Raw genomic sequence first — 11720 nt, 5'->3', positions numbered from 1 at the left:
CGTCTGAGGTTTCATCGAATCCACCAGAGTAGTCTGAGTGGCTGAACACTGAGGCTCCATACTTCCAGTCAAATATTGTACGTCATCGCAATCCACAAACGCTTATTAGCTTTAAGTGCCCTGCTAGGAATTGAATATACAGTATAACAAGAGTATATCAGCAGCACCATATGTTGTCCATGAAGATGGAAAACATGCAGTTCCTGTATAACCCAGTTCTTACTTAGCTCCTCAGAACACCAGTGCATATAGGCCAATTAGAAATAGGTCAAATAAGAAAAAAGAACTTAATAGTCATTATACTGGCCACACCTCAACACCAGCCATTCTGTGGTCAGGGACAAGGCCAGTTACATTTCAACCTTTGCCCTTCAAGGACGCTGTTTTGCGAATGGAATGAATATTCCATGGACAAGCAATGTTAAAGGTTTAGTCCCTAAACCACGGCGCCATTGAAACCGATGTCTACTCCGGACAGACGACATCATCACGACTGCATTGTGCTGCCTCCGAGAGGATAATTTCCCTGAAGAGACAGCGGTAAATCTGCCCGACCTATAGTGAAGCGCCAACATTAAACTTTAACAAGGCTCTCATTAACCGCAACAGAGGCTGGCTAATCGCTCACGGCGCTGTAGGTTTTTGAAAGTGGCACACACACAGGAGAGGGAGGATGCCATACATACACACCCATCCCCTGATCGCAAGGCTCCTTCCTTCATGCAGTCTCCCCCCTTCTAATACCACTGCTCTTTGTTGGGGAAAAAGTTTGCCATGTTATACACTTAGCTACGTGTGCCACTTATATATTCACCAGATGTATGCAAACCAACTACTGGAAACGTGATTGCTGATGTCCCGAATCCTAACAAAACACGGGTGAAGGGAGGAGACGTAAGAAAAATCCTCCCTTCTTGCACCGATCTGGGCGACTTTATTTTCAAGGCCACCAGAATGTTCCCCTGTGGTTTGCTACAGGCTCGGCCACACTGGTGCGATCCCACCCCAGAGGACCTTGATGTTCACACTGCGCAGAATGATGAATTGTGGGAGGTGAAGCGAGGAGCCCTTGAACAGATAAAAACTCTTTAAATGGCAGCCAGGCCAGCCCACAAATCACAGCCAGATGAACTGAATCAATTCACCTCATCCCACAGGAGTGTCACATCAGACCAGACCAAAACAACACACGCATTGTACAGCATAGCCACACACACATACACACATGCAAATAATGTTCAACAGAAACACACGCTCATTTTCACCCTCCCAAAAATATACATACCGTATCTATCTACATAAGCAAATGCACACCAAACCATATTACACAAATGTGCTGAACAATATGTAGCACACTGAAAACACTGCCAATATGTAGCACACTGAAAACACTGCCAATATGTAGCACACTGAAAACGCCAGCCATCTCAGTGATGTTGCTCAGGTCTCTTTAAATTCTGCAGGAGACTAATCATCTCACCCCCTCAATTGGGAGAGATAGAGCAACCGGAAAACACTGAGAGAGCAATAAAGGCGGAGAGAGGGGAGGGTGCAGATCAATAGATGGAGTCCGGGCCCACAATAGGGGACAGGCGGTCATAACCACATGTGGCTTACAAAAGAGGACGCTTGATTGATTGCAATCGTACAACCACCATGCCTCTCACCTCCCCTCTCCCCTCCCCTGCCTAAGCACCTCTACCTTATTCACCAACTCAATAATCATCAGCATGTGCTGATCCACTGTTTTTTTCCCAATCAATAGCCATCCACACATTTTCTCACCCATGGATGGACAATTGGTTTGCCCCAGGACATACAATGCACGCACACAACCTTTTGTGTGTGTGTGGTGTTTGTGGGGGTGGGGAATGTGTGTGTGTGTGTGTGTGTGTGTGTGTGTGTGTGTGTGTGTGTGTGTGTGTGTGTGTGTGTGTGTGTGTGTGTGTGTGTGTATACATGCTTGAGCTTACGCATGGTGTGTGCGGAAAGGTACAGCACACACACAATATCCAGTGAGTAAAATCAATCAGATAGCCAAACTGTGATCTCTGGGGAAACGCTGCTGCCTTGGTCTCGGGCAGCCGGCTACAAACAGCAGCCATGCCTTGCCTTGATGTGTGCGTATTGATTTCATCAAGGGGAGGCTGTTGAAGCGCCGGGCCACCCAGCCGCACTCCCTCCTCTCACCCTTCATTACACGTGTTCATCAAGGAGGGGGATATCACAGGCCCGAGAATCCAGGTGTGAGAAATGCAAATGGGTCTATAACGAATTCAGAAAACAGATCAAGCCACCACAACCCCTCACACAACACAGACACACAAACACACACACACACGCACACACACACCCATTTGAATTATTTATTTTAATCCGCCAATCACACTTACATTACATGGGATTCTAACGATAGATGTGATATATATTATTTGATACTTACAGGTAGAGAAAAAAAAAATGCTACCCACAACCCACAGCAAGGTCAGCAGTTACAGCTGAGGCGTTGCAGAGATGAGCTGTCTAGCTCTTTTCCATGAGAGGCCTGCCAGTTGCACCCCTCTAACGACCAGTTTCTGAACATTCCCAAGGCTGCCAGATCCCAGAATCACTAACCTTGACCACTAGGGCTTAGAAACTAGTTTACGAGAAAGAAAAAAAACACATCCATATACAGGTCAAAATCTCAATCACAACAGTAGTCCTGACAATACACAGGAATGTTTGTATATAGTCACATATGTTGGTGACACACAAACACACACCTCAGGATTATGTCAGTACCGTTGTTAACACATCTCCTTTGTCAATGAGCTACTAAACTGCTTGTTCCAGAAATGTGCTGGTGGCAATAGAGCAAGAGGGAGAGAAAGGGGAGTAGAGGGAGAGCAGGGAGTAGGGAGGCACTCGCACAGCGGAGAAGATGACGACTGAAGGAGGACAAGGCAGGTAACACCTGCTATCATTAAAAGCTGGTTTTGAGAGCAGGGACACCTGTATGTGTGTGTGTGTGTGTGTGTGTGTGTGTGTGTGTGTGTGTGTGTGTGTGTGTGTGTGTGTTTTGCTGACGAGATAATGACAGCCTCGGCGGAGGAGCCTCTGCAGACAGTCGCCATGTCTGTGCCGCGCTGCACCGCGCCCGCTCCTGACAGCCGTGCTGGTCAAGCTGCGCAGTCATTCATTAAAGCCTCTCACCGCTGCCATGATTTACAGAGCGGCGACATAAACGGGCGCTGGTGGAGAACCGGCTCCTCTCCACACGCCGCCCAGGCCACCTCCACCTCCACCGTTGTTGTTGCATAAGGAGGCGTGTCGGCCACTCTACAGCTAAGTTCGAAATCACATGATGGCTAGGTGTCAGTGTCCACCTGAAGGCTCAACACACAACCTAGCTATTAGCTACAAAATGACAAGACAGCTGGAGGGAACCATGCCATTACTAGTGTACATAACAGCTAAACATCTCTCTGGTTGTTGCTTTAGGAGACGAGATCAGCTGAAGGATTGTTTGTGTTGAAGACTGCGTGCCGCTGCTTTGAAACCGGAGCTGTGGATTATAACCCTGGAGTGCTGGGGAAATAATTGAACAGATTTTGAAAAGCGTTCTCATTTTTAATCTGCCCTACTTTGCCATGGGAACGAAACACTGCTCATGAGAAGGGGGTACACTCCTCTTCAGTTTAATGGTAGTAAAAAATAAAAATTCAGGTTCTGATCTGAGGTCAGTGAAGCTTGTTCATCATTCCCATTACGAGTCCCTGAGAGTTTTCTGCCTCTTCTGTTGCAGGATAAGAGGCCTTTTGTTGAGGCCATCATGCTTGTTTGAGGCAAGAAAGGTGGAGAGGATCATCTCCTGTACTCTTATTCACCACAGCTTTTGGATGAATTCGGAGGACAATGGGCTTATACACTTAAGAGGGTCAGGACAATTTGGTTTCACTTTCATTTAAGTTCGGTTCTTACAATACATCTTTTTACCTTTTAGCCTCCATTTCCTCCCTACTACTCCCTCTCTCGTGGAAGCCTTTTCTGTAATGTTCCATTCTGTTTATATGAAACATGCTCTCTCTCTCTCTCTCTCTCTCTCTCTCTCTCTCTCACTCTCCCCTCTCTCTCTGCCTTTTCTGTAATGTTCCATTCTGTTTATATGAAACATGCTCTCTCTCTCTCTCTCTTTCTCTCTCCCCCCTCTCTCTCTCTGCCTTTTCTGTAATGTTCCATTCTGTTTATATTAACCATGCTCTCCGCCCCCCCCCCCCCCCTTCTGCTGTTAGTGAGAGACGAATTGTGATGTGTAAAGCCCCCGTGGTGGTGGGTGACCTCAGTGACCTGCTGTTGCCTTAGCGCCAGGAGAAGCTGGCGTCTGTCTCCGTAGAGGCCGCCGAGGCCGCCATTTATCAGAGACCGTTTTACCTGACAGTGGCCTATGTCTGCCACCACAAACCCACCTTACCTGATGATACCTCCCACAGGCATCCCCCCTCACACACACACACACACACACACACACACACACACACACACACACACACACACACACACACACACACACACACACACACACACACACACACACACACCCACATGCTCTAGGGGCCATCTGTCCAACAGGCTATAGTTCATCTCACTCCAAGCCAATCATATATCAAGGCAGATCTGGAGAGACAGCTTACAAGGTGCGTTTCAAGCTCCATTCCATTCCGGCATTTCTGCATACTTACATTCTGTTCCACGGTCATCTAAATCACCAGCGTTTACAAATGCAACCTACACAGGTAAATGCTCACTAGACAGATGTTTCACATTCCTTTACAAAATTCCTCGAAATGTCTGTCATGGTATAGGAACTGCATACAAAGGAAGTAGAAATGACACATCTATGTCTACTAACACTGAAAAGTTCCACTTGCAGGTAAATCCCTGAGTTGTAGCACAGGGGGTTGGGTGCAGATCAGAAACGGTAAAAGCTCCACCTAGTACCACTTGCCAGCTGAGTCGGCCTCCACTGCTCAAATGATACACACTTAAGTCCAGTCTCACCAGGCAGACACACTAGGAAATGAGTCAGACCATCACCTGCTACGCTGCACTCAAGACAAGAGGGACCATTACTGTAAAACTAATCAGAATAAACTAGATTTCTCCATTACAGGACAAGAACTTGAAAAAGCTCCTGGACCCTGATGGTATCTCAAATGAGATGTTAAAATGCTTAAGCCCTAAATTAAATTAAATTAAATGGGTTATTCTGAAACGATTTAATTTGCTTCTGAGTGAGGGCAATTTCCCTGACATCTGAAATCATGGACTTATCACACCAATCTTTAAAAATGAAGATAGAGATAGATTCAATCCTAAAAACTAGCCATTTGTGTGAACAGTAAGACTTACAAAATGCCAACCTTCCTTATGAAGCTCCTTTATGAAGCCCAATGTCTTCACTTTCTACAAAATAAAAACAAAATCTATGCATGCTTCACTGACTTTTGATTTGATTTGAAACCAAGGGCTATTTTATAAAATGATAGAAAGCCATGTAGGGGGTAAAACATATGACCTAATTAAATCAGTGTACACAGAAAACAAACGTCCTCTGTGTGGGATGAGACAAGGCGGCTGTTTTAGCCCAACATTATTCAACATTTACATCCATGAATTGGCAGCTATTTTAGAAAACTCCACATCACCTGGTCTCATCCTGCCCAACTCAGAGACCACATTTCTGCTCTATGCTAACGACCTGGTTCTGTTGTCACCCACAGAAAAGAGACTCCAGCAGAGCCAGAACACAATAGGCAGAATCAGGCCGATATGCCTTGATTACAAAACAAGCAATACAATTTTGGAAAACATTTAAAATACTCAGCCTTGAAATACAACGAAAAATGACCCCTTGCTGGCCATAGAGGTCTGGCCATAGAGGTGGGCAGACACAGACAGACCTGGTTGCCCAAGGAGGACGGACTGTGCTCTTACTGCGAGAAGGGAGCAGTGGAGACAGAGCTACATTTCCTAACAGAATGTACAAAATCTTCAAATGTACGCACAGAGTTTTTGCCTGCCAGTGACGGGGAGAGGCTCCTATCTCTTGGGGGAGAGGGATGAATGCCTCCTCCTCGCTGCGGATATGTGAGCTCCTAAACTGAGACACAACCCCTAGGACCTTTTATATAAATTGTATTAATAAATATCATTGGTTAGAAATACTGTTGCTATACCTGTACCTATTTTTATTATTGTATTTTTACTATGTAACTATGTAGTGTATTATGGTAATGCTAATAAAGCCCTTTTTGAGAGAGAGAGAGAGAGAGAGAGAAAAGAAAGAGACAGACCGCCTTGATTGTCAGTTTCAGGTCAATTTCATGAGCCACTTCACTCATTCCCTGGGAGTGCTTAGCAGAGTGAGAGTAAAGCACTAGCCAGGCATCGATCAGAGGAGGACAACCACAAAGACACAGGACAGGGATGCCACCATGTCACCGTGTGTGGGTGTGGGTGTGTGTGGCGGGGGTGTTAGCACATGAGTGTGTGTACATGTGTGCGTGTGTGTGTGGTGACAGTGTAATGAGTGTAACTGCTAGTTTGAAGGGGTTTTAAGTGACACTTGACACTTGGTCGTTCAGCTGTCAACATGAAGAATTCATTCAGTGGTTAAAAGTGGAAAAAACTCTCAATTCGACCCCTGTTGTGCACTCCCCTGGGTTCCGTCCCTCCTTTCTATCTTTTCACGCTCTCTCTCGCTCTCTCCATCTCCTCTGCTCCATGTGTCTGATGTGCATTTTAGTTTTACGTCCCAGTGCAAAAAAAGGGGTTTCTTCCCATCAGATGCGGTGGCTCATCTGACAACCATTTCCCTCGGGGTGGGAGGTGGAGTAGTGGAGGAGAGGTGGGTTTGGGGGGGGGGGGGGGTTGGCTGCTGGGCACCAGGCTATGCCTCCCCGCAGCAGACAGCTGGCTGGCACACACAGGAAACAAGCATCTGGCACGCAAGATGTTAACAAAGGTGTGAGCCAAGAGAGAGGGGTTCAACCAGGAGAAAAACACTCTAAAAAAGCCCTTTAAAAGAGAACGTGAGCGAGAGACAAAGACAGAGAGAGAGTCTGTGAGATAAAAAAATATATACAGAAAAATGTGGTGGAAATTGAGAAAGAGAGGGAGATAACAAGAGAGGGATTTCAGTAAGGAAATAGCTCAGACGTGGCCTGCTGTGATGACCCACAAATGCACACACACAAACACACACACACACACACACACACACACACACACACACGAAACAAGAAATTGCTCAGAAGAAAGGATAAGTGACATATGACAAAGACATGAATGTAAGGAAGAGAGTTTCTTCTTTTTTTTTTATAAGAGACGCTAAATGGGCATCCACTGGTGGGTGGACCACCACCCCCTCCACCCCGGCACCACCGCCACACACACACCCCTCTGTCACTCTGTCTATTTGCGTATGTTTGTCTTAACAAGCATGGGAGCGCGGCAAACAGCTCCATCTCACCAGCCCGCCCTCTCACCTCGCGTTGCCAGAGCAGCGGGCCTCCCGAGGCTGTTCCCAACGACGCGCCACTAAAGCAGGCATCTCAAGAAAACAAGAGGCCCCTCATTAGCAATTAATCCTCCTGCTTCCACTAATGCTTCCCAGGAGAGCAGCAACTAAGTCAGCAGAGATGCAGGGACACACACACACACACACACACACACACACACACAAGCACAAACAAGCACAGACACACAGAGACACAGGCACACACACACACACACGCCCATACACACAAACACAAGCACAAACAAGCATAGACACCAAGACACACACACACACACACACACACACACACACACCCACACACACACACACACACACACACACACTGACACAGGCACAGGCACAGACACACACACACAGACACACACACACACACACACACACACACACACACACTGGTTCACTCCCATCCTCTCCTGCTCTCATACTCCTCCTTTCTTCCCTCATTACTTGTATTATTCTCTGCCTCCATCCCTGGATTGTTCCTTCTGCCTAATGAGCTCCAGCTCATGTTTGAGAGGGGGAGGCAGGCAGAAGTGGAGAAAAAAAGACATGAGAGGAAAAGGGAGAAATGAAAGAGAAACAGGTCTTCTCAGAAGTTCCCTCCCATAGTACATGGCCTTCCAACGTTCAGATATTCAACTCGCTTCTTTATCTTTCCTTCTATCTTACATTCAATTCACCCACAGTCCTCGGGGTGTCACAGAAACTACGAAACATATCAACCATGTTTTCAGATTCGAATTACGGGTTGAAGTCTCTCTCAACCTCCCACCAACACGTTCCAACACTTTGCCACATATACCGTTTTAGAGTTTAGGCAAACGCGCTATGCTACCAAGTGTTGCATCAGTCCTGCATTACTATGTTAAATGTATCCTGGTCGTGTCCTTTTATTTCATTAATGGACTGACAAAGGGACCTAAAAAAAGCGAGGAAACCACAACATCTGTATCTCAAATTCAAAATACTGTTCTATTCATTCAGAGAAGGCGTGCTTGTATTCAAATGGTCTCCTGCTAAGCTGCTTATGCATGCACATTCCACTGACTGCCAGCCTTTCAGAGTCTGTATGCTTGTTCAGTTTTCTCGTCTGTTTAACGCATTAATTCATGGCAAATTCAGACACTGCTGTGGTCTCATTTTCAGTCTATATCCGCAGATGATGGCCTCGGACAAGAGCCAAGCTGTCCCCACGGAGGGGGCAAGCTGTGACCTCCCACCACCGAGAGTTCACCGGGGCAGGAGTGCAGATTGGGGACCTGCGCTAATTAAGTTCAGCCAATGGTCATTTGCTTGATCGACTCCACCCACTCCATCTGTAATTGGGATTCGAATAATTGACTGAGAATCAATTCTGACACTGTGTTCTGAAATCGACCTCAGGGGCCATTCTGAGGGGAAAGGAGTTTGAGGTTGGCTGGCTGCTGACTGCCCTGCTCCTGCCCTGCTGGGTGGAGTGGGGTTGGATGTGATGTACGATGCCCGAACGCATGCCAGAAAGGCCCAGGGGAAAGTTGGGGACTTGCCGTGGGCAAAATGAAAAAAAATGTGGATCGATAAAAAATGGGGCCATTTATTAACTGGGGTTTTATGCACCGGTTCAATATTGACACTCTGGCAAAGCCCAGGTGGGGGGTGGAGGGCTGGGTTTGGGGTATTCTACTTTGTGAGAACACAGGCCAATCTCTCTCTCTCTCTCTCTCTCTCTCTCTCTCCTTCACTTTCTCTCTCTCTCTCTCTATACTTCCCTCCAGGGTCATTCATCAAGTTTGACATAATTAGAAACTGAAACCGAGGCTTTTGATAAAATAATCAAGCGTGGGCTTTCAGCGGTGCTGACGGAGCCCCTGATGGCGCTGGGGGAGCGCTACGCCGGCACAGCGGGGACCGGCCCAGATCCCACAGAGCTCCTGTGGCTCTGCCGATACCCAAGGACACGGCCAGAGCAGATGAAAGAGAGAATAGAGATGGCGTTTATTAAAAGCCCCCAATCTCTCATCCCCCTATCCAGATGTACAGACAGACAGAGAGAGAGAGGATGGGGGGAGGACAAAACAGACAGAAGGGGGGAAAGTCCAGAAGAGAAAGAAAAAAGTGAGAAAGTAGATGAGATAACAAAAACGAATCGCTGGGCAACACAAAGAGAATGGGGGAGTCGAAAAGAACAGCTTTGCTCTTTTTTTTGTTATTGGCACCATTCATTTCTCTGTCCTATCAGTAGGTCAAGGGCGCCGCATGGATTTTCTCCTGCACGGAGTCTTTTCTGCAGCTTTGGGATCTTTTTGTTTCCGCTGTCAGCATGGAGAGATTTACCTGGAGCAAGATCCCTGACCCGAGGACACTGATAAAATACACACAGATAGAATGAAAGAGAGAGAGAGAGAGAGAGAGAGAGAGAGAGAAAAGAGAGACAGAAGGCACTTTTACACTGCAGGAACTCAGGACACTTCCCAGGTGGCGTAAGCGTTTTCAAGAACGACCCCCTTATCAGCCCTTCTGTTTCCACTGCGGTGCAGGAACTACAGACCTACAAGTAATGTAGCCTAATATTTGCTCTTCGATCGCAACGTCATTTCCGAGCATAACAAAATGATATATTTCACTAGTGGTAGCACCAACATTAGACCCTTAAGCCATAGATTTTCTAGATAACGTTAGGATTACCTCAAGGTCGAGTCGACAGTTGAATTTGCTATAAAGTTGCTTACACTCGATTAAATGGCCTCATGGCGGCTGTAATTACTTGATAAATGAATATACCAGCACCACTGTGATTAATTAAAGCCTATATTTCAGCTGACATTTTGCTTATGTTCATTCAGTGACTGTAACCTCAACAACCTAACTATATAAGCTATCATTTATTTTGCTGTATTCACTTCTGGTGGTAAATCTTTCTGGTTTTAAAAATGGCACTTGCTGTTGTCTTCCACTCATGTTGCATTTAACCAGTAAGTGTCAACCATCCCTGCAAGCGGCACACAGAAGTACCTACCCCAGAGTAAATACTAATCTCGCCCTGAAACGGCCCTGAAATAGGTACTACAGCTGCGGTTCCGGCAGTAAAAGCACCTAAAGGTGCCGCCCTTCCCACCCCCCTTAAACGGCCTACGAGTTCCTGCAGTGGAAAAGCACCTAAAGAGAGAGGTGGGTGAGGGGAGAGGCAATCAAGAAGAAAAAGGGAAAAAAATTGGACTCAGCTGGCTTCACGATCGGACAATTAAATTTCCCCTCCTCTTCTGCAATAACGCAACTGTGGGGAACGTCTCCTCTTCCTGGCAGTGCTGACAAGGGAATTATGTGTCTGAGAGTGTATGACTCTCATGGGTGTGAGAATGAGAATAAATGTGTGTGTGTGTGTGTGTGTGTGTGTGTGTGTTTGTTTGTTTGATGAGAGTGTATAAAAAGAAAGCATCTGTCTATGAGACTATTGGTCCATTGTTTGTGTGTGTGTGTGTGTGTGTGTGTGTGAGTGTGAGAGAGAGAGTGTGTGTCCCTGCTGTAATGGAGGACACTACATCTATAGTTGTCTCAGCTCAGACCCAATTTCACACTGAATTAAGACACTTTGTTGTTGTCAATCAGTCGTGGAGGGGGGTTTGAGGACACGACCCATCCTGTGAACTCGCCTCCTCCTCCAATCAGTCACTCTCTCTCATCTTCACTCACTCTTCCCCCCCTTCTCCTCCCCTCATAATCCCCGTATCATATCCTACACAACCCATGCATCCACAGTCCATACATCACATCCAATTACCAGCTCCAGAGTGTTCCAGCTCTGTGAGGCAGCCCATATTGAAGCCCATCACTTTTGGAATAGGAGTGAAAGACAAAAAGGAACAGTTATGGCTTAAGATTTGAATAAGAGCTCAGCTTTGGTAGGGCGCCATTGTAAATCAATCCTCCTGGACCATCAATGCACACAGCTGATTCCACAGGGTTAAAGAGCACTTCAATTATCGAGAACAGGCAGTAGTGTGTGTGTGTGTGTGTGTGTGGGGGGGGGGGCGGGGTAGTAAGGTTGGCTTGACCTTAGTGACACAAAGAGAATGGGGAGAGGCACTCAGAAATGAGCTGAATGACTGGAATATGTGTGTTAAGAGTGATTATATGGAATGCAGGAAAAAGCAGAATAAACAGGCGTAAGCTTTTAACATGC

The 11720-nt window shown here is 46.5% G+C and overlaps 1 protein-coding gene across 4 annotated transcripts in view; it reads right to left on the bottom strand.

Annotated features, from left to right (window-relative positions):
* dok4 (docking protein 4) overlaps positions 1-11720 on the bottom strand; it is a 53289-nt gene that overhangs the window by 24369 nt on the left and 17200 nt on the right. The window lies entirely within an intron of this gene.

This window comes from Clupea harengus, chromosome 6 (genome assembly GCF_900700415.2).
Source record: "Clupea harengus chromosome 6, Ch_v2.0.2, whole genome shotgun sequence".
Classification (NCBI taxonomy): domain Eukaryota; kingdom Metazoa; phylum Chordata; class Actinopteri; order Clupeiformes; family Clupeidae; genus Clupea; species Clupea harengus.
Note: the sequence above shows the minus strand (reverse complement) of the source record. Positions and strands in the feature narration are given on the sequence as shown.